Source organism: Lissotriton vulgaris, chromosome 1_1 (genome assembly GCF_964263255.1).
Source record: "Lissotriton vulgaris chromosome 1_1, aLisVul1.2, whole genome shotgun sequence".
NCBI lineage: Eukaryota > Metazoa > Chordata > Amphibia > Caudata > Salamandridae > Lissotriton > Lissotriton vulgaris.
The window spans coordinates 78,304,742-78,332,236 of record NC_141685.1 but is presented as its reverse complement, the minus strand read 5'-3'; the positions used below and the strand labels follow the sequence as shown (position 1 = coordinate 78,332,236).

Here is a 27,495-nt window from a genome sequence, read left to right as displayed (position 1 = left end):
TATATTCCCATTATTTAAGCTGGCAGCATTAATGAGCGCATCCCAGTGCTCACCTAATAACTGTTCCTTCCTTTTAGCAATAGCCTGCTTATATGTCAACCTTAAGGACTTGACCAAATCATTACACCTAGGGCCTGGGCCATCTAAGGAAGGTTTCTTGGCCCTGAGGATGGGGATCCTTCCTGTTAAACCCCATTTGCCCCCCTGGAAACGTTCATTTACATCTAACCAATGCAGATTATGCAGAGAAACCAAAGAAGATATGCTGCATCTCCTATGCATATGTAAGGGCCTAGACCGGGAGAGGGGAGAACTGTTAAAACCGCATATAAATGAAATGCACATTCGGACGTGCAGACAGGCAGTGAAGGCATGCTTCAGCGGGGCCAATGTAAAACTAACCTGCAGCTTCGTCCGCTTTATGAAAACCGCCCAAATAAAGCTTTTTGCCACTGCCTGAGCACAGTAGCGCACACCCAAGCTCTTTTAACCGGCAACTCCCTTAGACTTCCACTACGTTCTGACTCTGAGTCAGTTGTTCACGCCCTCACAATAGACTATTAGATTTACGGACATTGGCGTCACCCCCAGACGGGGACACACCCTTAGCCTTACTTCAACTTTATACCTTCACTGCAAAACAAACTGTATGAACTTTGTAACCAGGATATCGTTCGATTTTAAAGTATATCCATTACGCTTTTTAAGACAAAATGAAATTATGTCATATATATGTATTCGTTTACAAATTTTATATTGTTGTGTGTACTGCTAGAATTTTAATTAATCAAGCAATAAAATGAACTAAACTACACCTAGGGCTTTGAGATAGGGCCTTGCGGAGCTTCCAGTTGACAATTGAGCACTTCTGATTGAACCATCTAGGTTCGCGCAGTACTGTACGAATGGGTTTGACAGCGATGATTTAATGGCTCCACTGAGTTTGGTAAAGGCTTGCTGGGTGTGCAACAGGGCATCTAAATAGATGTTAATAAGATTCATGTTTCCACTAACCAGTTTAGAGTACAACCTTGCAACATTCCAGCTTAAGATGAGGAGGTCTGAACTTGCTGAGGCCTTCGTTTGCATAGGGGGGATAAGTGGGTTGTGGGAATAGTACACTCAGTTACTGGCAGGGCATGAGGTAACCTAATCTCAGGATCAGTATTTTCCCCAAAAGTTGATAGTCAGTCTTGGGTCTCTAATCCAGATAAGGCCTGGACCCTATTAGAGGTAGTAATTCAAGAGGAATAGTTGGTGAAAGGAGCATGACTTGGTTTGTAGAAATAACCAAGGGGTAGTGCGCTTATGTTAGTGCTATTAGGTGTTATGAATTCGCAACCCCTTAATAGGTGTCTCACCAAAGAAGGTCTGCGAAAGTTAATTAGAATACTTTACCTTTCGATATTTTTTGTAGATGCACTGACTCACCCAACCCTGCATGGCATATTAATATCCTATATTTCGGATATATGGAAGCTTCTATGCCTTGATAGCCAGTCCGCCCATTTATTGCGTAGCTGGTCCCATGACTTATACTGATCCCTCTTTAAAGTAGGTACTCCTGCTAGTACCAACACATAAGGGCAAGCAGCGGGCAGCAGACTCAGGACATCCTGATTAGCCATTCATACTTGGGGCGGCAGGAACATTAATGCACAAGGTACTAGACAGCCTGTTCTGATTTGAGCCACTGGGCCTGTTTAAACTATTAGCACCATCCCTTGGTATTTGAAATGGTTATTGGTATAGGGGTATGGGGGGACCCATTCCTATCTATGGGCAATTGAGGCAGCCCCTGGATTGATCGTCTATCGGGTGAAGTGTGATTGCGGGAGCAGTAACTCTGGCGGTTTGCAACACAATTTCGGCATCAAAAATACTCATACCAACACCTACACTATCAAAAGTCCTGCTCCCATCAACCTCTTTGATTTCGGCCACCTTTTCCCCCCACTGTCCCCTTAAAATGTTTTTTCTACTAAAATAGCCACCTGCCTTCTTATCCAAGGTAGATGAAGAGAACAGCTGGGGAAAGAGTTGTGACCTCATTCTATGCCAATCTTTGGAGAGGAGCTGTGTCTCCTGGAGGAGTCACACATCTGCCTCCATGTTATCCAGGTAGGAAAGGATGGATCTCCTTTTATTGGGATTGTTGAGACCTCTCGCATTGAGAGTGAGAATTTTCAGTGTGGGCTGGGAAATAGTGTGTCATAGTGAGTGCACCAGCTTTTTCCTGTATTTGGGTCCCTGTGATCCCTCTTATCCCTGAGCTCCCAAAGTCTGCCCGGTCTCCATTGCCCCGTGATCCTCTCTTCAATGCCTTTAACCTGCATATCAGTTCTCCACCCTCCGCTCCCTAACCCAAACTTAGAAACCCATTAACCTCAAATTGTCTAGGACCCGCCATTCGTACGTGCACATCCTTGGAAGTCGGAATAGTTGGAAATGTGTGTGGCCTGTTCCACATGTCGCTATACTCCCCGTGTCTCTACGCTACCCGCAGACTTCTTCGCCGCCCACCAAGCCTTGCAAATGCCACTTATCTGTCCTACAGTCGTTCACGGTGTCATCATGGGGGAATGTCTCCTTCGACAATGTCTTCAGAACTGCCAGTCTTTCTTGTGCCATGGTCTTGGGGTCCGGTCTCGTTGCTCGCTCTATGCTACGCCTCCCGTAGACCTTATGCCATCTTTCTCACGGAGTTTTATTCTGTGGGCCCTCTGTCTCCTCCTGGATTGGATTCTCGATGCCCAGAACCTGGCAAATGTCCTGCATGGATCTGAGCTGGAGGAGTTTGCCCTGCAATATGAAAATCAGCCAGAAAGGGTCACCCAAAGAATACGGTATTCCTTGATTTCAAAGACGCGTGGTTGTCACTCGGAACACCCAACACTTTTGAAGGGGTATTAGAGCCAGGTCCTGGTACAAAGCTATGGAGTGGTCCTGATATCTTAGTGGTTGCTTGTCCCTGGCAGTACGTAGTGTACACTCTTTTAGTTAAAAGTCTGGAATGTAAGCCAAAATATCCGATGAGGGCGCCCAGTGTGCTCCTGAAGAGACCCTGCAGGTATTGCGTGATGTCTGGCCCTTCTTCTTTAGGTGAAACTCCCTTTACGCAGATGTTGTTTCGCCAAGACCGATTCTCCAGGTCTTCTGTGTGTGCCTGGAGATCGCTCTGTTGAGCCTTGAGCTGGAGTATCTCTTTCTGTAGATGCTCCACCTCCTCTTCCCGGGCTTGCCCCTGATCCTCAATGGAGGCGGGACGTTGATGCCGTTTGGGAACGTGTGGCCTCCATCGGTTATCTCCTTCATTTCCCCCGCTATTTCGCTTTTCAGCGTCTGCAAGCGTCGGCAAGTCGCCTCGTAATACACCGAATAGCGACTCTAAAAAGGCGTGGGTAACTTGGGCTTCAGAGGTGTCTGCATCTTGGCTGATTTGTGTCGTTGGGGAGAGCGTCCCTTCTCCGCTGCCGGTCATCGGGAGCTTGGTCAGCATCTTTTTTAGATTCTGATTCTTCTTGCTTCTCGCTGAGGACATGGCTGCTATATATCTTACCACATCACAGACCGGCCTGCCTTGTCGTGGGGGTCCCAGCCCCAATGGGTGGCTGTCTCCCGGTTGTCCTCCAGCTGAGCTCCACTACGCTGTTGCATGATGGTGAGGGCCAGAGGTGTCACTCCCTTTCAGTCTCTTCCGGGCCTTGCTGCCTTCAACCATCTGCTATTGCCCTGCTGGGCATCTGCTGCTTGTTCTCAATACTCTAAGCACTTTGCACCCAAACCTGCAGTGAATCCATCCCCCTGTAGGCCAGCAGCCCTATCTGAGCCTGGAGCACTAGATGTCTTCTTGGACCACTGCGGCTAATTCCTGCACTATGTGCTTGCAGGCCGTGGCCTCCGGTTTCCTCTGACTTGGCAGTCAGCTCCAGAGAGACTACTCCATGCCCGGGCCCATCATCCATTGACACCTTGTGATTCTTACAGTGTTATAGTTCATATCTAATTCCCCTTATTGGATTTTGTCATTTTAGTGTCATTTTGTTCAATACATTTTCCTTTATTTTTCTATTTCGGTTTGGTTTTTTTATTGTTTTGCATTTTGATTTTTACTTGTTTGGTTTCTGCATAAATGTTTTACATTTTACCTGAAGTTAAGCCTGCCTGTTCGGTGCTTAGGTACCAGGGGGTTGATCCTAGGTTAATTGAATGGCTTTGAAAGTTCACTCTGACAACGGTTGTGATTGTTCCTCATCTACCACAAATAAAAATTCAGTTTCTTACAGAAACGATCTGAAATTATCTGCAAAACAGGCCGTTGATAACCTACCAGGGTTGAAACACCCTGTGGACAAATTGGAATATGGGAATAGTATTGTGTGGCAATAGAACCTCTAAAAAAATTCAGCTTACAGATGAACCAAGAATCACGCTTGAATGTCACAACTTTTTAAAACAAGGTAGTCAGGAGAGTGTGACAAATATATTGCAGCTCTTTGCATTTTGACAGCCACAAGCAAATTTGAAAACAGGGTGGATGTATGTAGCAGAGACGAGTCTGTTCACCCAATGTGAGTGGTGATATCCGCATTGCTGGTCTGCCTGAAGTTATGATGCTGCCGACAGTAGCATGTCTGCTAAAAGCGATGACGTGACTGTGGGAACTATAAAGCCAAATAAGAGAAAGTTATCTTCCGACATCGCAGTCTTCGTGACTGAGACCAGTAACACTGAAGACTCTGAGACTCATAGCAGTAATTTCTCCTTTCAGAGCGCTATTGCTGCAGATGAAGTGAAGCCAGAAGCAAGCACATTACTAAGGTACCAACAAAGTTTAATATTGCTCATTCGTATTAACTGTTTCTCTTTTGAAACATTTGGAAATGCATTTTCTAATTTTGTTGCTTTTTGGTTCGTTTTTTTTTATTGTAGGCTGTTATCTTCGGTTTAAAGGGAAAGATGTTGTAGTGTGTGACCTTAATGCTGCAGTTTGCATTTCATTACCATCATTTGCTTATCCTGGAGAATCTCCAGGGTGGAGGAGGTTTGTTGTTCCAGAGTTCTTTCATAAGCTTCTGGGCAGTTGTCGCTCTGTGGCTACCTGTGGTCCTGTTTCTCTGCTCTTCTTGTAGCAGCTCCTATCAGAGCTTCATCCTCCCGCCAATGATAATAACATTGCAAACAAAACAGGTGATGGACCGAATGTGGATCAATGTCACACATTCACCCCAGTCCAAAGATCTGCGCCCAAATCCATCGTTTTTTTGCACTCCACACCACCCTGGGTTAGACAATGGCGATATGCAAATCAGTTCTGACCCTGTGCCCCATGGGAACAGTCCAGTCCAAACTACAAAAGCCATGTCCTTCCCAGAACGGAATCAAGCATCCGAGGACCGGCCCGGTTTCGAGGTAACACCTCTCATCAGCCCGGCTAGCTTGACTCCAGTGGTGTGGATGCCCAGACGTGGGTCCCAGGCACTCCACACCACTTGGAGTCAAGCTAGCCGGGCTGATGAGAGGTGTTACCTCGAAACCGGTCCGGTCCTCGGATGCTTGATTCCGTTCTGGGAAGGACATGGCTTTTGTAGTTCGGACTGGACTGTTCCCATGGGGCAACAGGGTCAGAGCTGATTTGCATATCGCCATTGTCTAACCCAGGGTGGTGTGGAGTGCAAAAAAACAATGGATTTGGGCCCAGATCTTTTGACTGGGGGAGTGTGTGACATTGATCCACATTCGGTCCATCACTTGTTGTTTTTGCAGTTGCCGCCCTAAGTGCGCTGGGGATGCCCAGACGTGGGTCCCAGGCACTCCACAACACTTGGAGTCAAGCTAGCCGGGCTGATGAGAGGTGTTACCTCGAAACCGGTCCGGTCCTCGGATGCTTGATTCCGTTCTGGGAAGGACATGGCTTTTGTAGTTCGGACTGGACTGTTCCCATGGGGCAACAGGGTCAGAGCTGATTTGCATATCGCCATTGTCTAACCCAGGGTGGTGTGGAGTGCAAAAAAACGATGGATTTGGGCCCAGATCTTTTGACTGGGGGAGTGTGTGACATTGATCCACATTCGGTCCATCACTTGTTGTTTTTGCAGTTGCCGCCCTAAGTGCGCTGGGGATGCCCAGACGTGGGTCCCAGGCACTCCACACCACTTGGAGTCAAGCTAGCCAGGCTGATGAGAGGTGTTACCTCGAAACCGGTCCGGTCCTTGGATGCTTGATTCCGTTCTGGGAAGGACATGGCTTTTGTAGTTCGGACTGGACTGTTCCCATGGGGCAACAGGGTCAGAGCTGATTTGCATATCGCCATTGTCTAACCCAGGGTGGTGTGGAGTGCAAAAAAACGATGGATTTGGGCCCAGATCTTTTGACTGGGGGAGTGTGTGACATTGATCCACATTCGGTCCATCACTTGTTGTTTTTGCAGTTGCCGCCCTAAGTGCGCTGGGGATGCCCAGACGTGGGTCCCAGGCACTCCACACCACTTGGAGTCAAGCTGGCCGGGCTGATGAGAGGTGTTACCTCGAAACGGGTCCGGTCCTCGGATGCTTGATTCCGTTCTGGGAAAGACATGGCTTTTGTAGTTCGGACTGGACTGTTCCCATGGGGCAACAGGGTCAGAGCTGATTTGCATATCGCCATTGTCTAACCCACGGTGGTGTGGAGTGCAAAAAAACGATGGATTTGGGCCCAGATCTTTTGACTGGGGGAGTGTGTGACATTGATCCACATTCGGTCCATCACTTGTTGTTTTTGCAGTTGCCGCCCTAAGTGCGCTGGGGATGCCCAGACGTGGGTCCCAGGCACTCCACACCACTTAGAGTCAAGCTAGCCGGGCTGATGAGAGGTGTTACCTCGAAACCGGTCCGGTCCTCGGATGCTTGATTCCGTTCTGGGAAGGACATGGCTTTTGTAGTTCGGACTGGACTGTTCCCATGGGGCAACAGGGTCAGAGCTGATTTGCATATCGCCATTGTCTAACCCAGGGTGGTGTGGAGTGCAAAAAAACGATGGATTTGGGCCCAGATCTTTTGACTGGGGGAATGTGTGACATTGATCCACATTCGGTCCATCACTTGTTGTTTTTGCAATTGCCGCCCTAAGTGCGCTGGGGATGCCCAGACGTGGGTCCCAGGCACTCCACACCACTTGGAGTCAAGCTAGCCGGGCTGATGAGAGGTGTTACCTCGAAACCGGTCCGGTCCTCGGATGCTTGATTCCGTTCTGGGAAGGACATGGCTTTTGTAGTTCGGACTGGACTGTTCCCATGGGGCAACAGGGTCAGAGCTGATTTGCATACGCCATTGTCTAACCCAGGGTGGTGTGGAGTGCAAAAAAACAATGGATTTGGGCCCAGATCTTTTGACTGGGGGAGTGTGTGACATTGATCCACATTCGGTCCATCACTTGTTGTTTTTGCAGTTGCCGCCCTAAGTGCGCTGGGGATGCCCAGACGTGGGTCCCAGGCACTCCACACCACTTGGAGTCAAGCTAGCCGGGCTGATGAGAGGTGTTACCTCGAAACCGGTCCGGTCCTCGGATGCTTGATTCCGTTCTGGGAAGGACATGGCTTTTGTAGTTCGGACTGGACTGTTCCCATGGGGCAACAGGGTCAGAGCTGATTTGCATATCGCCATTGTCTAACCCAGGGTGGTGTGGAGTGCAAAAAAACGATGGATTTGGGCCCAGATCTTTTGACTGGGGGAGTGTGTGACATTGATCCACATTCGGTCCATCACTTGTTGTTTTTGCAGTTGCCGCCCTAAGTGCGCTGGGGATGCCCAGACGTGGGTCCCAGGCACTCCACACCACTTGGAGTCAAGCTAGCCAGGCTGATGAGAGGTGTTACCTCGAAACCGGTCCGGTCCTCGGATGCTTGATTCCGTTCTGGGAAGGACATGGCTTTTGTAGTTCGGACTGGACTGTTCCCATGGGGCAACAGGGTCAGAGCTGATTTGCATATCGCCATTGTCTAACCCAGGGTGGTGTGGAGTGCAAAAAAACGATGGATTTGGGCCCAGATCTTTTGACTGGGGGAGTGTGTGACATTGATCCACATTCGGTCCATCACTTGTTGTTTTTGCAGTTGCCGCCCTAAGTGCGCTGGGGATGCCCAGACGTGGGTCCCAGGAACTCCACACCACTTGGAGTCAAGCTAGCCGGGCTGATGAGAGGTGTTACCTCGAAACGGGTCCGGTCCTCGGATGCTTGATTCCGTTCTGGGAAAGACATGGCTTTTGTAGTTCGGACTGGACTGTTCCCATGGGGCAACAGGGTCAGAGCTGATTTGCATATCGCCATTGTCTAACCCAGGGTGGTGTGGAGTGCAAAAAAACGATGGATTTGGGCCCAGATCTTTTGACTGGGGGAGTGTGTGACATTGATCCACATTCGATCCATCACTTGTTGTTTTTGCAGTTGCCGCCCTAAGTGCGCTGGGGATGCCCATACGTGGGTCCCAGGCACTCCACACCACTTAGAGTCAAGCTAGCCGGGCTGATGAGAGGTGTTACCTCGAAACCGGTCCGGTCCTCGGATGCTTGATTCCGTTCTGGGAAGGACATGGCTTTTGTAGTTCGGACTGGACTGTTCCCATGGGGCAACAGGGTCAGAGCTGATTTGCATATCGCCATTGTCTAACCCAGGGTGGTGTGGAGTGCAAAAAAACGATGTTTTTGGGCCTAGATCTTTTGACTGGGGGAGTGTGTGACATTGATCCACATTCGGTCCATCACTTGTTGTTTTTGCAGTTGCCGCCCTAAGTGCGCTGGGGATGCCCAGACGTGGGTCCCAGGCACTCCACACCACTTGGAGTCAAGCTAGCCGGGCTGATGAGAGGTGTTACCTCGAAACCGGTCCGGTCCTCGGATGCTTGATTCCGTTCTGGGAAGGACATGGCTTTTGTAGTTCGGACTGGACTGTTCCCATGGGGCAACAGGGTCAGAGCTGATTTGTATATCGACATTGTCTAACCCAGGGTGGTGTGGAGTGCAAAAAAACGATGGATTTGGGCCCAGATCTTTTGACTGGGGGAGTGTGTGACATTGATCCACATTCGGTCCATCACTTGTTGTTTTTGCAATTATAATAACATGTCAGGCATCACCCAGCACACAACACATACTATGATGTGATACGTCATCTGTTCGGCGCAGTTAGAGCGAGGATAACGTTCTCCGGACCCATCGGGCTGTGAATGTAACCTAAGGGCTTAAGATGAAATGTAGAGCTTACCTCCTTCCTGAGTGGCTCCAGACTACTGTGTGCAGACCCGATAGCTGGCAGCACCCTGGAGTATGTATGTATAAATCAGATTATGATGGAAGTAACCTGCAATATAGTGGCAGGCAGCACCCTGCCATAGAGTAGGATTTCTCATAGTATTTTATTTCCTGACACATTAATGGAGATTGTCTTTTAACAGGCAGAAGAACAACACTTGACCATACATTTCCTGGCACCGTCTTTAAAATGACGTACACATTAGGAATGGCATTTTGTTCTGCTGGAATAATATCAGTTATCTTGCACTCTATGTTGTTGCATGGATTTTTGGCTGCAATGCATTCCATGTTTCATTCAAACATGCTTTCTACAGGGCGCATTCATGATTTGCTGCTGTAGAGAAATAATGCTCCTGTGTACTGTGGCAGACTCAGAAATATTGAAAAACTTCATGATTTCTCTTTCAGCATTTCATAGTAAAACCTTTCAATTTTTGACTCAATCATTTGGCAGAAACATAACTTAGTACCATTAACATAGTTGTGATGGGGAACATTCATGTGGGGTTAGGACTGGCTCGACCAGAGTGCTTGCTGACTTGGAGGAGTATGGAGTTGACCGCATTGCCTGGTCCGGTGTGGAACCAAGCCAGCGATGCTTTGCTGCAGGCTCATTTGCCCTGATAGCTGGTCAACAGTTTGAGGAGGAGGAGGTGAAGAGCTGGCTAAGTGTGCCATGAGGCTGGCAGTTCAGTACATCCCTGATAAGTGAGCTTTGAGTCGATGTAGTGTTCCTCTTATACCACGTGCAATTCATCCTCTCCGAAGCCTCTAGAATTCCTGGGTGTGAAGGGCGGCTGATTCTGATTGGGTGCTTGATAGTTTTCCAGAAACTCATGTTCTTGATTGTTCATGTTTGTCAGTAGTTAATGAAACACGCCCAGGGGTTTTATCTCTTCAGTTGACAGAAGCTACAATAAAAGTTTCTTTGTCGTTGCAAAAAAATATGAATGGCCAACGAGCCTCTGTAGGTCAAAGAATCGAAGGGCTGGGGAACTGTCATTCATCTCACTGCTAAACAGGGCAGTGTCATGCTTCATCCTCCGTCAGGCCTCTGATTTTAACTAACATCACTTAGATCACTGGGACTTTAGAACCCATCCTTTTAATGAGAAAAACAAAACTACAAAACTACAAGTCCCGTAAGCAGTAGTGGTGGAAGGTGTCACGCATGACCTGGGGCAACATCCGATTCAGCACATCCAGTTCAATTTTTTAAGTATTTCACACAATATTTAATTTATAACCTTTGTTTTTTATGGTCCTGAGTTACCAGAATACTAAAAATGTGTCTTTTATTTTCAGGGTCAATTAAGTGATGGTCACCAGCTTGGAAGCTCAGTTAATTCTTCAGTATTTGTCATTGATCTCCATGTGTGGCTGGTTTGGGTCTGCCCCCTGCATCGTTCCCGATAACTCGCACAGGTAAGGAGCTTGTCGCGCAACATGATAACCCCATACTCGTCTGTAAGAAGTGCGCTCTGAGGCAGGTATCCGATCATTTTTGTGAAACAAGGAAGGGCCAATATCTGCTACGTACATTTGTTAAATCTCAGTATACTGTTCCAGAGGTTGAGTCCCAGCGACTTTATCTGTAACTGAACGCAGACACCCTAGGAAGCATGTGCTTTTAAGGCAAGTAGCAATCACTCACCTGAAGGTGACATGCGTCATCACTGGGCTATACTCCTACAGTGCATCACCACCCCCTTTTGTACCGCTTTTGGCCGCCATAAGTGTGGCAGGGTGAGCTCAGACGTGAGTCCCTTGCTCACTTTGCTACTGGATTCAAGCCAGCCGGGCTGAAGATGGCTGGAATGCCAGAAACCGGTCCTCGGAAGCTTGTTTCCGGTCCAGGGAAGACATGGCTTGGCAGTTCGGGCTGGACTGTTCCCATGAAGCACAGGGTCAGACTGATTTGCATATGGCCATGTCTGAACTGGGGTGGCAGAGTGGGCTAAAGAACGGTGATGGATTAAACCCAGATCTTTTGACTGGGTGTGAGTGTTTGATTGACTCAGATGCTCCGTCCATCACCACCCCCTTTTGTACCGCTTTTGGCCGCCATAAGTGTGGCAGGGTATGCTCAGACGTGAGTCCCTTGCTCACTTTGCCACTGGATTCAAGCAAGCCGGCTGAAGACGGCTGGAATTCCAGAAACCAGTCCTCGGAAGCTTGTTTCCGGTCCAGGGAAGACATGGCTTGGCAGTTCGGGATGGACTGTTCCCATGAGGCACAGGGTCAGACTGATTTGCATATGGCCATGTCTGAACTGGGGTGGCAGAGTGGGCTAAAGAACGGTGATGGATTAAACCCAGATCTTTTGACTGGGTGTGAGTGTTTGATTGACTCAGATGCTCCGTCCATCACCACCCCCTTTTGTACCACAGTGTCTGGCAGGCACCACAAGAGGGCACTTTGTTGCAGATCTTTTATTAAGTACTCGGGATGAGCATAGTAGGACAGAGGATGTTGTGTCATAAGATGTGAGATAGGTGAAAGCCTGAATATAAGATCAACCATCAACCAGTTGCCACAATATAGTTAATGTGATCTTCCTGGTCCATGTTGAGATTAAAAACAGTGGCAGAGAAATTGAATAACTAATGGCCCCTATCTCTGTGTGAAAGTATCGAACACCTATGGACCTGCTGGTAAGCTGGGGTCTATACTTCAGGTCAACTTTTTTTATGCCGTGTGTAGTCATGGAGCAATCTGTTGGCATTTCATCAGGACCAAATATGGGAAAATTGGTAAATGTGACCTAATCTTCTCCATAGCGTGAGGAGCTCTGTAACTCAAAGCCCTGCACCGTGCATAGGTGATAAGGTGCCTATTAACATATTACTACCACAGGTGAGCACTGTCTAACAGGGGGCACTGGATACGGTAACCCTCCTAAGGGTCAGGACATACTGACTTATCCAATAGTGAGGACGCCGCATCAGAGGGCAACTGGTTTGAAAAGCACATGCTTCCTAGGGTGCCAGCGTTCAGTTAGAGATAATGTCTGTGGGACTGAACCTCCAGAACAATATACTGTAAGTTGATTTATATGAAGAATGTTTATACTGGACTGTCGTTTTCCTCAGCATCTCTTGTGCTATGTAAAATAAAACACAACACCCTGGGAGGCCAACAAATCTATCATACATTTAATGCAAAAATAGCAAAAGGCCAAGCAAACTAACAAGTGACAATTGTCTTTGCAATGGACGAGAGCATCCACCCTAAAGCAAGTTGGAGTATATAATGCTAATGCTACATAATATATTTTATACACTTTTCTCCTAATACAAGTCAATGAAACATGAACACGTGATAGAAACAGTTACTGAAACGACACTAATGAGTAGGAGGCAGGATCTTCCTTCGAGGGGAATGTGAGGAGTCCGTGAGGTGCAGATCAAAGATACACAGACAAGCTGCAGAATTCACTGTTTCTGGAAATAACACTTCTGTTTGTCAATGTTCAATTGACTACAAGATGCAGGGAAGTGTGCAGATGGACATCACTAAATGAAATGGTTCTGGGCCCTAATAGAATCATGTAACTTTGCAGGCATATTAAGGCGAACAGTCACATCAAATTAATATAAGAATATTGTAATTTGGTAATGTAATATATCAATGCACATTGTGGCATTCATGTGTAACCAATTATCAGTATTAAAGAAACCAGTATATCCGGTTATGCTTTCTCAATTCCTTCTTCCTAGAGGCCACCACTGCTGCTAAGCAGCCGTATTCAGCGGTGCCTCCTGTGACCTGGAATCCTGCATTTAATCAATACCAAAGGTCGTCAATGCTTCTAGCCAACACCGGTCACTGGTGCCACTCACACCCCACCACCCTTGGGCCTGTTATTCTTTTAGCCAGCTCCAGTCATCAGTGGCGCCTTGGACCTGTATGTAAGCCTACTAGTCAGCACCTGTTAGTACTGGCCCTTGGGACCTGTTATCATTCTAGCCAACTTGAGTCATTAGTAGCGCCTTGGGACTAGTGATCATACTAACCAGCTTCAGTCAGTATTGGCTCCCTGAGACCTATTATCCTGCTTAGTAACTCCAGTCAGTAGTGACCCCTGTATCTTTAAATCCTGCAAATATTCAAAACCAGAGGTCAACTCTACTGCCAACCAGATCCAGTCATATTGACATGTATTGTTACCCTGCTTGTCATGAATACCAGAGGCTAGCGTTGTTGCTAGCCCGCTCCAGTCACCAGTGGCCAGTCACATATTATCCTCAATAGGATCAATGCCCAAGGCCTGTGTAGCTGCTATAATCAGCAAGGCTTAGGCCCTAATAACACTCACCCCACATGGTATATTAGCAATGTAATTTATTTACATCACACGGTAGGTACCGCACTATTTCACAGGATCCCATAAGTTGGCAGGGTATGCTCAGACGTGAGTCCCTTGCTCACTTTGCCACTGGATTCAAGCAAGCCTTGCTGAAGATGGCTGGAATGCCAGAAACCGGTCCTTGGAAGCTTGTTTCCGGTCCAGGGAAGACATGGCTTGGCAGTTCGGGCTGGACTGTTTCCATGAGGCACAGGGTCAGACTGATTTGCACATAGCCATGTCTGAACTGGGGTGGCAGAGTGGGCTAAAAACGGTGATGGATTAAACCCAGATCTTTTGACTGGGTGTGAGTGTTTGATTGATTCAGATGCTCCCTCCATCACCACCCCCTTTTGTACTGTCTTGCAATTGAACTGCATAATATTAGGGGTCCAAATGTGGAACCTCCAATCCCCCGCTGCATAAGTCCTGGTCAGTGTGGCCAAAGCCACTCTGCTATGTGTAATGGCCTTGTTGAAAGATTTAACAAGACCATGAAGGGCATGATCGTTGGACTTCCTGAAAAACTCAAAAGAAGATGGGCTGTCTTACTTCCATGCCTGCCTTTTGCCTATTGGGAAGGGCCACAGAAGGGAGTGGGGTCCTCCTTATTTTAGCTTATGTTTGGGCTTCCTGTCGGGTTCCACTGTGCCTTGTGAAGGAGGAATTGGAGAAACCACCTGGACCTGCTTCAGAACGGTCGCTCCACCACGCTCCTCCTGCTCATCAACTTTAACTCTCCCTGGTATCGTAATAGCGCGCTTTACACAGGACTGCTGCTTCCTTTGATTTATAGCGCCTCACACCATAGCGCCACTGCTACTATCTGCCTCTTTCAGCGCGACCTCGCTCAGGCTATTGGTATCATTGTAGGCTTTCTGTGCATTTAATTATAGAGCACTGCTCACTCGATAGTTTGTCATTGTGTTTCATTTACACTGCGCATTTGCTCTGATTGTGCTGCTCACTCGTTGTATTTCCGTTTTTGCTGCCCCTGACTGCCTTTCCCTCTGACCCTCCATTTTGTTGTTGTTGATTTCCCCTGGCCCGCCCCTCAGCCACACTACCGCCTCCCTGCTGCCCCTCCCACGCTCCGCCCCCCTCCACTCTCCATTTATGTCAGATGTTCCAACGCGCAGCGTCCACGCGCTACGGCCGCGCGCTGGACCGCGCCCAGCGCCAGACCCCCTGGTCCTCGTAATGCCCACCCCACCCGCATTCCTTACACTGCCACCACCCTCCTACCCCTTAACCCCGGCCGTTCCCCCAACTGCGTCCAAGCCGCTCCTGGACACACCCATGGACCCTTCTCTTGCAACTCCTGCAAGTTCGACGGCACCAAGAACAACTCCTCATCTACGAACACACAACAGTTATCCGACCCCAACCACCTACAATGCATCCTGCTCAACACCCGCTCGGTCCACAGGCACGCCATCGACCTCTGGAATCTACTAGACACCATCTCTCCGGACGTCGCCTTCCTAACAGAAACATGGATGAACGCCACATCAGCCCCAGACATCACCATTTCCATCCCGGAAAGCTATAAGATCATTCGCAAGGACCGCACCGGCCAAACAGGAGGAGGCATCGCTATCGTCCATAAGAAATCCATCCGCATCTCAACCAGCTCAGACGTCAATCTCGCCAACACTGAACACCTTCACTTCCAGATCCACATCGACCCCAAGACCACACTCAGAGGCACCCTCCTCTACAGGCCACCAGGACCCCGCGCACAATTTAGTGAAGACATCACGGACTTCATCACTCCACACGCGCTCCCCTCCGAGGATTACATCCTTTTGGGAGACCTCAACTTTCACCTTGAAAAGAACAACGACCGCAACACCACCACGCTTTTGGACAACCTCGCAAACCTCGGACTTAAACAACTTGTCACTACCCCCACCCACATCGCAGGTCACACACTCGACCCTATCTTCACCTCCAGCAAACATGTCTCCTTCAGCCACACCACAGCTCTCCTTTGGACTGACCACAGTTGCGTTCACTTTACCTACAACAAGTCCACATCCAACAACCACCCCCAACCCACTCTGCAAAGAAACTGGAACAAAATCACCATCGACCAGATCTCCTCATCGCTTCTTCAAACCCCCCCCCCGCCCACTCCTCAAACCCCAACCAAGCAGCCACTAACCTCACCCAATGGCTATCCAACAGCGCCGACATCCTAGCACCACTGAAAAAACGACAAATCAAACTAGGCAGCAAGAAGGCCTCCTGGTTCAACGATGATCTTAAGAAATCCAAGAAGCTCTGTCGCTCCCTTGAGAAGGCCTGGAAAAAAGACCCAAATACCAGCACCAAGGACGCCTTCAAAAACGCCACCCGCATACACCACCAACTGATCGGAATGCCAAGAAAGCCGCTTTCAAGGACCGACTAGATAGCAACGCCCACAACAGCAAGGAATTATTCAACATCGTCAAGGAATTTACCAACCCCTCAGCCAACTCCAACAACATCACCCCATCTCAAGCCCTCTGCGACTCCCTAGCTTCGTTCTTCCACAACAAAATTGCAGACATCCACAACAGCTTCGACAACCGACCCGAAGACCAACCCACCCAACCTTCTGCAGGACCCCCACCCCCCTTGAACATCCTCAATGACTGGAACCCAATCTCCACTGAGGACACCATCCGTCTGATGAACTCTATCCATTCAGGATCCCCCACAGACCCATGCCCTCACCACATCTTTAACAAAGCAGACTCCATTATAGCACCGCACCTCCGAGACGTCATCAACTGCTCCTTCAATTCCGCAACCTTCCCGGAAAGCTGGAAACATGCCGAACTCAGCGCCCTCCTGAAGAAACCCACAGCTGACCCCACCGAACTCAAAAACTACCGGCCAAAGTCATCGAGAAAGCTGTCAACAACCAGCTTGCTGCCTTCCTCGAAACCAACAAATCCCTCGACTCCTCACAGTCCGGCTTCCGAGCCAAACACAGCACTGAAACCGCCCTCATCGCAGCAACAGACGACATTCGAACTCTACTGGACAATGGAGACACAGTCGCCCTCATCCTCCTCGATCTCTCCGCAGCCTTCGACACAGTCTGTCATAGCACCCTCTTACAGCGCCTCAAAAACGTCAGAATCCAAGGAAAAGCACTGGAATGGATCACCTCGTTCCTCACCGGAAGAACCCAGAGAGTCCGCCTTCCACCATTCAAGTCAGAGGCCACTGAAGTCATCTGCGGCGTACCACAAGGATCTTCACTCAGCCCCACCCTCTTCAACGTATACATGAGCCCCCTCGCGCTCATCGCACGCCAACACAACCTCAACATCATCTCCTACGCCGATGACACTCAACTGATCCTATCACTCACCAGAGACCCTAACACTGCCAAAACCAACCTGCATGAAGGAATGAAAGAAGTAGCCGAATGGATGAAGCACAGCCGTCTGAAACTGAACTCAGACAAAACAGAAGTCCTCATCCTAGGCACCTCCCTCTCCGCCTGGGATGACTCTTGGTGGCCAGAGGCCCTTGGAAAAGCACCCATCCCGACGGACCACGCACGGAACCTGGGCGTCATCCTGGATTCCTCACTCTCGATGAACAGACAAGTCAACGCCGTTTCTTCATCTTGCTTCAATATTCTTCGCATGCTCAAAAAAACATTTCGCTGGATCCCCACCGAAACTAGAAAAACGGTCACCCACGCACTGGTCACAAGCCGCCTGGACTACGGAAACACCCTCTACGCTGGTACCACCGCAAAACTCCAGAAAAAACTCCCAACGCATCCAGAACGCTTCAGCCAGACTCATATTAGACATCCCGCGTAAAGAACACATCTCTGGTCACCTGAAAAACCTCCACTGGCTCCCCGTCAATAGGAGGATTACTTTCCGCCTCCTAACCCACGCACACAAAGCACTCTACGAAATCGGACCCGAATGCCTCAACACACGACTGTCCTTCTACACCCCCTCCCGCCAGCTACGATCCTCCAACCAAGCCCTTGCCACTGTACCTCGCATCAACAAAACCACCATGGGAGGTAGATCCTTCTCCTACCTCGCAGCTAAAACCTGGAACTCACGTCCCACTCACCTTCGCCTTACTCAGAACCACCTAGCATTCAGAAAGCAACTTAAAACGTGGATATTCGACAAGTAATTCCCCACCCTTCTTCAAGCGCCTTGAGACCCTCTGGGTATGTAGCGCGCTATACAAATCTATTGACTTGACTTGACTTGACTAGCAGATATAGTGGACTATGTGCTTGGCTTTTGCTCCAGGATTTATGAGTACGTGGAAAAAGCAAGCAAAAACGTTGCGGCCAGCCTAGAGCTCCAGAAGCTCTGGTAATGCCAAAAGGCTGCTATGGTTGAGTTCCAGCCAGGGCAGATGGTATGGGTTTTGGGGCCTGTGGCTCCTAGGGCTCTGCAAGGTAAGTGGAGTGGACCCTACCCTGTCCTAGAAAGAAAAGGGGCGGTCACCTACCTGGTAGACCCTGGCTCAGACAGGAATCATAAGAGGGTTGTCCATGTCAACCGCCTTACACCCAACTATGACATGGCAGATGTGACCGTGCTCATGGTTCCAGATGAGGATCAGGAAGCAAAGAGTGACCCTGTCCCTGACCTGTCCAACAATTAAAAAAGATGGGTCAGTGGAAGGTGTGGTCTTGTCAGACACCCTACCTGCCCATCAGGAGACTGATTGCAGGCAAGACCTAAATCAGTTTGCTGAGCTCTTCGTTTTGATCTCTCGCCAGACTAGCTGGTGTATCCAGGATGTAGACGCTGATGAAAGCCTACCTTTCGAGAATAAAACATACAGGCCGACTGAACATGTGAAAGAGAGCATCAAAGCTGAAGTAAGCATGATGCTGGAATTGGGAGTTCTAAAGCCTTCTGAGAGCCCCTGGACCTGCCCAGTTGTCTTAATCCCCAAGCCTCATAACCAGGAGGGTAAGAAAGAAATGAGGTTTTGTGTGGACTATTGGGGCGTTAATGCTGTGACCAAAAGCGATGCATAACCAATTCCATGGGCAGATGAACTTATTGACAGGTTGGGAGCAGTCAAGTATCTGAGTATGTTTGATCTCACATCAGTGTACTGGCAGATAGGTCTGACTCCAGGAGCTAAATAAATATCTCCATTTTCAACCCCAGATGGGTATTATCAGTTCACTGTAATGCCCTTTGGTTTGAAAAATGCATCTGCCACTTTTCAAAGGTTGGTGAACTAAGCCCTTGCTGGATTGGAATCATTGAGTGCAGCATTTCTACACACTATTGCTGACTTTAGCTCCACCTGGCAGGATCACCTGAACCACCTTAGGAAAGTACATGAGGCTCTGAGAAGTGCAGGCCTCGTTATCAAGGCATTCAAGTGTCAGATAGGGCAGGGAAAGGTTGTATACTTGGGTCACCTTGTTAGTGGAGGCCAGGTTCAACCCTTACAACCCAAGATCTAGACCATTCTGGACTGGGTGGCTCCAACGACCCAGACTCAAGTGAGGGCCTTCCTTGGCTTCCCTGGTACTATAGGAGGTTTGTGAGGGATTATGGCACCATTGTGGCACCCCTCACAGAACTGACTTCCAAAAGAATGCCACAATTAGTGAACTGGACTGTGAGCTGTCTAAAGGCTTTTGACACGCTGAAGGGAGCAATGTGCTCTGCAGCTGTTCTGAAAGCTGCAGATTATGTCAAGCAATTAATTGTGCAGACTGATGCCTCTGAACATGGTGTAGGAGCAGTGCTATCCCAAAAAAAAAACATGACCGAGGACAAGATCAGCCAGTGGCTTTCATCAGTAGAAGGCTAATCCCCAGGGAACAGCATTGAAGTGCCATTTAGATGGACGCCTTTGCTGTGGTTTGGTCCCTTGAGAAGTTTAGGTCAAACCTGTTTGGCTCTCACTCCCTAGTTCAAACCGACCACAGGCCTCTCCAATGGTTAATACAAATGAAAGGTGAAAATCCCAAACGGCTAAAGTAGTCCATCTCCCTACAGGGAATAGACTTTGAAGTGAAACAGAGACCTGGAAATGCCAATGCAGATGGACTTTCCAGGTTGTCCCATTTAGACGATGTTAAATGTTATGTTATGTTAAAAATACTTCTAAAGCGCGCGCGCGCACACCACAAGGTTTCATGGCGCTGCGGACAAGGGAGTCCTGCCGCTAAGTAATTCATTCATAAGCCTGGCGAAAGAGCCAGGTCTTTAAGAGTTTGCAAAATTGAGGATATGATATCATCGATCTAATGTCCTGAGGGAGAGAATTCCAAAACTGAGGGGCCAGAACCGCAAATCTTAGTCCCCCCAATTTCTAGCATTTAAAGTACAGAGTAGCTAGGGGATTCAAATGGGAAGACCTAAGATCCCGAGTGTGTATATATCTCTGGACCCGAGTAGATACAGACACTGGGCAGTTGCCATGGAGCGCTTTAAAGAGGAGGCATCCTAACTTGAATACACTGCGTTCGACTACCAGAAGTTAATGTAACTTTTTCATAAGAGGGGTGACATTCTGCATTCTCGGCTGGCGATAGATTAATCTAGCAGACTGGTTTGGCACGAGTTGCAGTCTTTTTTTTTTTTTTTGCAGAATTGTATATAGCGCAAACTTGACCCGAACCGAATCGGGTATCAGAGAGCTTTACATAGCACCAGTTACGTTACATGAGACACACATTCTTTTTTTTTTTGTTGGGCACGGGGAGATTAAGTGATTTGCCCAGAATCGCAGGATGTTTGGCGTCGTTACCGAGTCGCGAACCCAGATCCCCAAGTCTGAAGCCGAGCGCCCTAGTCGTTAGGCCAACTCCTCTCCCCTCTCCTATCCTTTTAGATTGATATGCCGGAATGCCAAAGTAAAGAGTTAATGTAGTCAATGTGAGAGATGACTAAGGTTAAAGCAACTTGGGTAAGAGCTTCAGAAGTGAGAAATCTGCTGTTCTCCACTAATGGGGTATCTTTCATAGATTCACATGCTTGAATCATTTCCCGTCGGCGAAGTGGGATTCCCACGGTACGTAGAATAGAAATATAGCAATAGCATACCGAAAGCATAGCTAAAAGAGCAATAGGAAGTATTGTAACATGGACGTTTACAGGAAAACACTTGTCACTTTAATAACTTGTCCAAGTCATTAGATGTGGTACAAACTCCAGCCAATCAGGCAACAGCACCCTCTGGAACCTTCTCCTCAGAGGCTCGGGCTCTCAGACTTTCTATTGCACGTCGTGTGAAGGGAGCCTCCCTGAGCTCTGCTCAGTATCTCTACCTTTTCTCTTCAGAAACTCTTCAGAATATCTTCACTGCTTTGTCTACTACAAAGAGGTCACTCATCAGACACTGTGAGTCTTGTGGGAAACTCCGGTTTCATTCCGAAGACCCCCACAAAAAGTGTATCTACTGCCTCCACCCTGAACATCAGGTGAGAGATTGTAAAATCTGCAGGACTTTTCCTCAAAAGACTTTAAGAGCCAGAGAGGGACGTCTACTTCTGTGGTTACAGAAACTCAAGATGTTGAGAGTGATTCCTCTCTCAGGACTGTCATCTCTAAGAAGAGGGCTAGTGGTAGGAAGGAGGCCTAGGATGATGTCAAGTACCATTGGATGTTGTAGTGTCAGCGGTCCGCCTGAAGATCTGTGGTGATGTTGCCCAATGCCCAATGCCCCTGCTGTTTCATTAATGGTTGCCTCCACCACTCGGGTAAGATGTTGTATGTTGCGGCTGTTGACCATAGGACCCAAGAACGGCAGGAACTCTTTGAAGAAGTCCCCCGCCTCCTGTCCTGCAGTGTCATCGGCCTCAATTACTCCCCTAGGCATACGATGGTGCAGCTGGGGATTGGTCAAGGGATGTGTCCCAACAGCAGTAAAGGTAGGGGGAAGAAGAAAGGCCAAATAACACACCCCCTGACCAATTTCCTGGAAGCCAGGTATAAGCAGACTGTCCACAAAAAAAATAAGTATTTGGAGAAGCGATTAGGAGTGGTGGTGAGGTAATATTCAGTGGACTGACTATTGCGCAATCACTGACTCCTACCTCCCGGATTCACAGTCCTTTTATGCACACTTGGCCATGCGTGTTGATCATATTGAAAGCCTGCAATTTGGTGGGAATTTTGCTTGAGGTGTTGAACACAACCATCTCTTTTTTAAATTATTTTTTATTAATATATATCTGGTGCATACAAAAGAAGAATTCATTCATTTCGACAAATAGCATTTACATAACCATATGGTTTCAATACTATACATTTGAAAGTATATCATACAACATTCTTCAAATAGGCCATAGAAGCATAACAATATACAGTAAAAAGCCTCAGAAATGTCATTATCCATACTCGATTAAAAAGACATTAAAAAAGGAGTTTATATTCTAGCTTCCCTCCACTTTTTGAGGGGGGCCCAGGTGTTCTGACCCAGCTCCCGCATCTTTTTACCCCTTCCGGGATATAGTGCTGCTTCCATATTATGGATCCCCAGTAGTCTTGATAGCCACATCTGAAATTAAGGAGCCATGGAGTCTTTCCAGCCGGCCGCCAATATTATTTTTAAAAAGGCCACACAAATAAATATCAAAGCTTCCTCCTCCTTTTTTAATCTCAAACTAGAATCAATGCCCAGTTTCAGAAGGGCAGGGGATAGGGTGATTTTAGTTCCTAGCAGCCCCTCCCAGAATCTTTCAATCTCTGTACATTCCTTAGTGCCTTGCATTGATAAAACATATGTTCCAGGTTTTCCGGGCCCTGGAGACATCTTGGGCATTTGACATCATCTTTTCCCCCCACACAAATAGCTTAGCTGGAGTATAATATAAATTATATAAAGTCATATAATGTTGGGCCCTGAGGTTTGAGGAACGAAATAGGTTGCCTGCCATCAATAAAGCTCTATCTAAATCGATGTCCGGATCTCGTAGTTTCAGAGCCCAGTAGGCCTCCACCTTCTCCATATCATCTGGCATCATAGAAATCAGGCCTCCGTATATCGTACCAATCTTCATGCCCCCTGCTAAAATATATTCTAAGATATTATTTTTCCCTCCTGGTGTAATGCAGGGCCTAACACTGATTAAGGTTTGAGATACCTGTAGATATTTAAAGCCTTGGTTCGATGTTATACCGAATCTTCACTGTTTATCTATAAACTTCATCAGTGCCGTTTCCTCCCAGATGTGCCCAATGCTCCTGATCCCCTGGGCCTCCCAGAATGCCCAGGATCCATCGCTACTCAGTGGGGAAAAAGATTTGATTTCCACAGTGGTGTATAATAGTTGATCTTGGGAACTCCTAACATTTTCTGGATCTCCTTCAATACCCTCCAAACGCTGTCAAATACCTTATACCTTTTTTGTTATAGTATCTTCGATCTGTTTTACGCAATAGGATCCCAAATGCTTCTTTACCCACTAATAATTCAAATATAGAAGGCGGATATATATTCCCAGGGACACCATACGTCACATCTGGCTAAAGAGACAGGACACCAAATATAGCCTGATATTTGGGACCCCTTAACCCACTCTCTCTTGCGGTAAAGACAAATATTTGAGGGATCTTCTTATTTTCCCATAATGCCAAATGAATTTTGTAAAAACTGACTCGATAGACTTTAACACACTCTCACTCACCATAAGCGGGATAACACGAAAGAGATATAATACTTTAGGAAGCATTAACATTTTTAGCACGTTTGCTCTCCCTATTATGGACAGGTGAATGGAGTCTATTCTTTTTAACTCATTTGACATTGAGTCAATCAATGGCTCGAAATTTTCTTTAATTATAGACTCTATAGGAGAGCTGATCCTGACCCCTAGATATATTGCTGAGTCCACATATCTGTCATCCTATCTAGTTATATTACGGGAGGATGTTATTTGTGTCTTATTTTCATTCAGGAGGTACCCCGAGTACCGCCTGAACTCAGTAGTTATTGCCCTTAGCACCCGCATAGCCGCATCCGGGTCTGGAGTCATTATTGCAAAATCATCGGCATATGGCAGTACTTTAGTTTCAAATCCATTACAAATGATTGGTTTGATGCCCTCATGCCCCAGTATCATCCTAATTAACGGATCGATATAGAGGGCGAATAAATTGGGGAGCAGGGGCACCCTTGGCACGTCCCCCGGGAGATATAGATTACATCCGATCCTCCACCCATTAACTGAAACCTAGCACGGGGGTCCAAATACATTGCCTTTGTTGCCTTTATTATTATTGGACCGAAACCCCATCGCTCCAGTATCCCCCACAAATACAGCCAGGTGACTCGGTCAAAGGCCTTTTCGGCATTAAGAAGGATCATGGCGATCTGGCCCCCGTGACAGCATGTGCATCAATGAGCGTGATAGCTCGCCTAATGTGATCTGTTGTTCCTTGTCCCGGAATGAACCCATATTGCCACGGGGAATCCAAACCGCCAATGACCCCTCCAAGCCGATTTGCCAGCACCTTTGCGTAGATTTTGGTGTCTGTATTTATGAGGGATATCGGGCAATATGAACCGGGCTTACCCTTCTTGTGAAAGACAGCTATATTTGTCTCCTTCCAAGAATCTGGCACTACCCCCGAACAAATTATGCCAGAAAATAGATCTAGTAGAATCGGAGCTACAATTGTCTGGAGGCATTTATATATCTCGAGTGGAATATTATCAGGCCCTGTGGCCTTACCTACAGCTAGATTCTCCAGCGCCTGGCTAATTTCAGTCAGCTCCAGTTCTTTATCTAATTCAACTTTCTCCAGATCAGAGAGCCTATGGCCCAGATCTTCCTCGGTCAAGCTGGAGTAATCCTCCCCATCCGTTTCCTGATATCATTTTTGATAAAAGTTCTTGAACGCTCTTCTAATGTCTTCTACCTCCGTATATTCCTGGTTGGCAATTCAAATGTTATCTATCATATTCCTACTAAATCCTTGTCTAAATCTTAGCGCTAGGAGCTTTCCTGCCTGCTCCCCTGTCTCATACATTCTGCCCCTCTGCCTTTGATAATCGTCAGCACTTTTCTGAGCTATCCCTTTGTATACTTCCGTCTTAAGAGCCACGATCTTGGATAAGCTCTCTCCAGCATCCTTCCCACCTGTAATATCTTTTACATGCTTTTCTTCTGCCTGGGCTAGCTGTTTCATTAACGCCTCCTGTGCCTGTCTACTTTTTTTTCTCTGACTAGCAGAGAAGCTAATTGTTTCCCCCGTAAGGCTGCCTTAATGGAGTCCCCTACACAATTCCGGGGGGCACTGTACCTATTAATATCGAAATAACTTTGAGCCCAGCTCCTGAGATGGTCTACAACTTCGGGGTCCATTAACAGCCTTCTCTCAAATGTCCATCTTGATGGGGGGACAGTAGCCTAATGATGTTCGTAGCTTAGGATCAAGGGGTTATGGTCTGATACTGTCTTTGGCAGTTTAATAATCCCAGTCTTGGCCACCTCTGAAGATGATATAAAAAAGTAGTCTAGCTAAGTATATTTTTTAAAGGGGTATGAGAAGTACGTAAAGCCCGGGTTATAGGGCTCCTTATCCTCCCCAGACATCCACCAAGCTGTGTGAATCAATTATAGCAGGCAGGGCTCTAAACACTTTAGGTTTCCGCCCAGTATAAGTTAGCCTGTTATTACCACCCACAAATTCCGCTGAGATATTAAAATCCCTGCATATTATTAGGGGCTGAGGCCAGTCCAAGAGTTCCACTTCTAGTTTGTAATAAAGATCTGGTTCGTCTTGATTAGATCCATAAATAGTGCACAAGGTTACCACTATCTTCAATTCCGCAATTGCCCATCTTCCAAGAGTGTCTGCTAAAACGCGCTTACTACCACCCAGATTACTTTTGGCTAGAATTGCGACCCCCCTGACAGTGGAGGTCTGTGCGGAACATACCAGTGCATCAAACCCCTTAACATTTAGAAGATGTCTCTTAGACCAGGGCAAATGGGTCTCTTGTATACAAATTATGTCCAGGTGGTTCATCCCTATAAAGTGCCCTACTCTAGACGCAAAAAGTCGAAACCTGCAAGAAAACAAGCTAATAAAAAAGCATTTCCACCTACTTGTTCACAGTCCGAGCCAGGTCATTCTCCTCCCTTCACTGGGCCTCCAGTGTGGGCAACCCATTTATTAATTGACCTCCAGGCCCACATGGACCAGCTCATTACCTCCCATTTCAAATCCGTGTCCTCCAGGATTGATAGGCTAGCCTCACTTATTAACAACACAGGCTTAGGGAGAGCCCAGACAACCAGTGCATCGGGGAACTCAGACATTAGAGCCGGCTTGGGTTCTACCATGACAGCCCCCACAGGTATGAGGTCAGGTGACAGTACTCTCCCTGCAAAACCCTCAAATGCCCTGGCTCCTGTAATTGCGCAGAAACCTATTACAGTACCATCCTACTCTTGGGCTTCTGCTTGTTATAACGCACTTTTACTTGCACCAGGTCCGACAATGTGTGATCCACATCCCGACCTGATTGTACCATGAAACCCGCACCCAGTCAGGAGTAGACCTGAATTTATTTCTCTACCGAAATCCCACAAAACTAGCTCAAAAAGACCCTGTCCCTGCCCCCAGCTTCCCCCAGAGGCAGCACCATATGTGGTGGTACTTACGGGAGTACCACCTTTGGCCAGTCCTCGGGGTGAAACCTTTCCCGAGCTAAAGAATAAGGTCACCTTCTGGCTAAACAGGCACAGACCGTTAACGGGATCTGGCCAGGGGGAGATTATATTTGTACGTAGGGTTAGCTGGTTGGGGACTAGACCTAAAGATATCGGTGGTGATTGCGTAATCAGTAACCTCAGGGATCCTATATTGGTAAAATACATATTAGGCAGTGGTGGGTCTGGCCCTGTGGGTACAATACTCACTAGCCACTTGGGGTATTTTTACTCACGAACTCTGGCACCAGCCAGGTCTGAACAACTCCTTTCCTTTTACGGTGATTACGAACCAGAGTATAATATCCCAGTGGGTAACAGATATAGGGCCCTGAGCAATGTGGACTGACCACTGAAAACCAGGGGCGCTGACATAATGGCCCTGAACCGACCCAAGAGATATGTGGCGGGAGGCACAATTGGTGCGTCAGGGCCTATGGAACCTGTCACCAGCCCAAAGGTGCACAGCACATCGAGTCTTCCATCATCCCAAAACTCTACATCTCTAGGAGGAGAACGGGTGCTGGCCACACATTCACACATAACACCTATTTCCCTTGGTGCATTGCAACCCCTTGAGGTTCCTTCAGCACAAGCGGCGCCCCGCTCTTCACTGATTGTGTCTTGGAATGTGGCTGGGTTGGGGACAAAGTTACACAATCCACAGTGGGGAGAGTTGATGGATGGTTACGATCTTTGTCTGTTCCAAGAGACCTGGCTCCTGTCTGCCTCTGTTAGGCACTGCAGGGACCTAGGGGAAGGCCATCAAGGAGGGGTGTCTGGGTGGCAGTACATCTGGGGTGCTCAGTAAAGGTAGTTGAATCCAATTGCCCGGACATCCTTTGCATTACACCCGCATTTAAGGATGGCATGGTAGTGGCAGTGATTAACATCTACTTACGCCCCAACCCCCATCAGTGAGGTCTACCCACCCTAGAGGCTCTGGAGGCGCTCTTAGTTTCCTTCCCTTCGTCTTACCACAAAATCATTGGTGCGGATCTTAACTGCCATTTTGAACCGCTCATGGGGATCCCTTCTGTCACTTCGGAAGAGGATGATACTTGGCTCATCCCAGAATGTTCCATGTATCCGGAAAAGCGGTTGCTGTCCCTGCCCCTTGCAATCAACAAGGTGGTTGTAACACACTCTTTAAGGACCTGCAATGGCAGACTCCTTCC

General features: G+C 47.8%; 1 long non-coding RNA gene across 1 annotated transcript in view; it reads left to right on the top strand.

Annotated features, from left to right (window-relative positions):
• The window catches only part of LOC147737411 (uncharacterized), a 110,691-nt gene that overhangs the window by 24,965 nt on the left and 58,231 nt on the right, over positions 1-27,495 (top strand). The window contains exon 2 of the long non-coding RNA XR_015297247.1: positions 10,593-10,712. This is a non-coding gene — a long non-coding RNA (uncharacterized LOC147737411). The remainder of the gene's footprint in view (positions 1-10,592; positions 10,713-27,495) is intronic.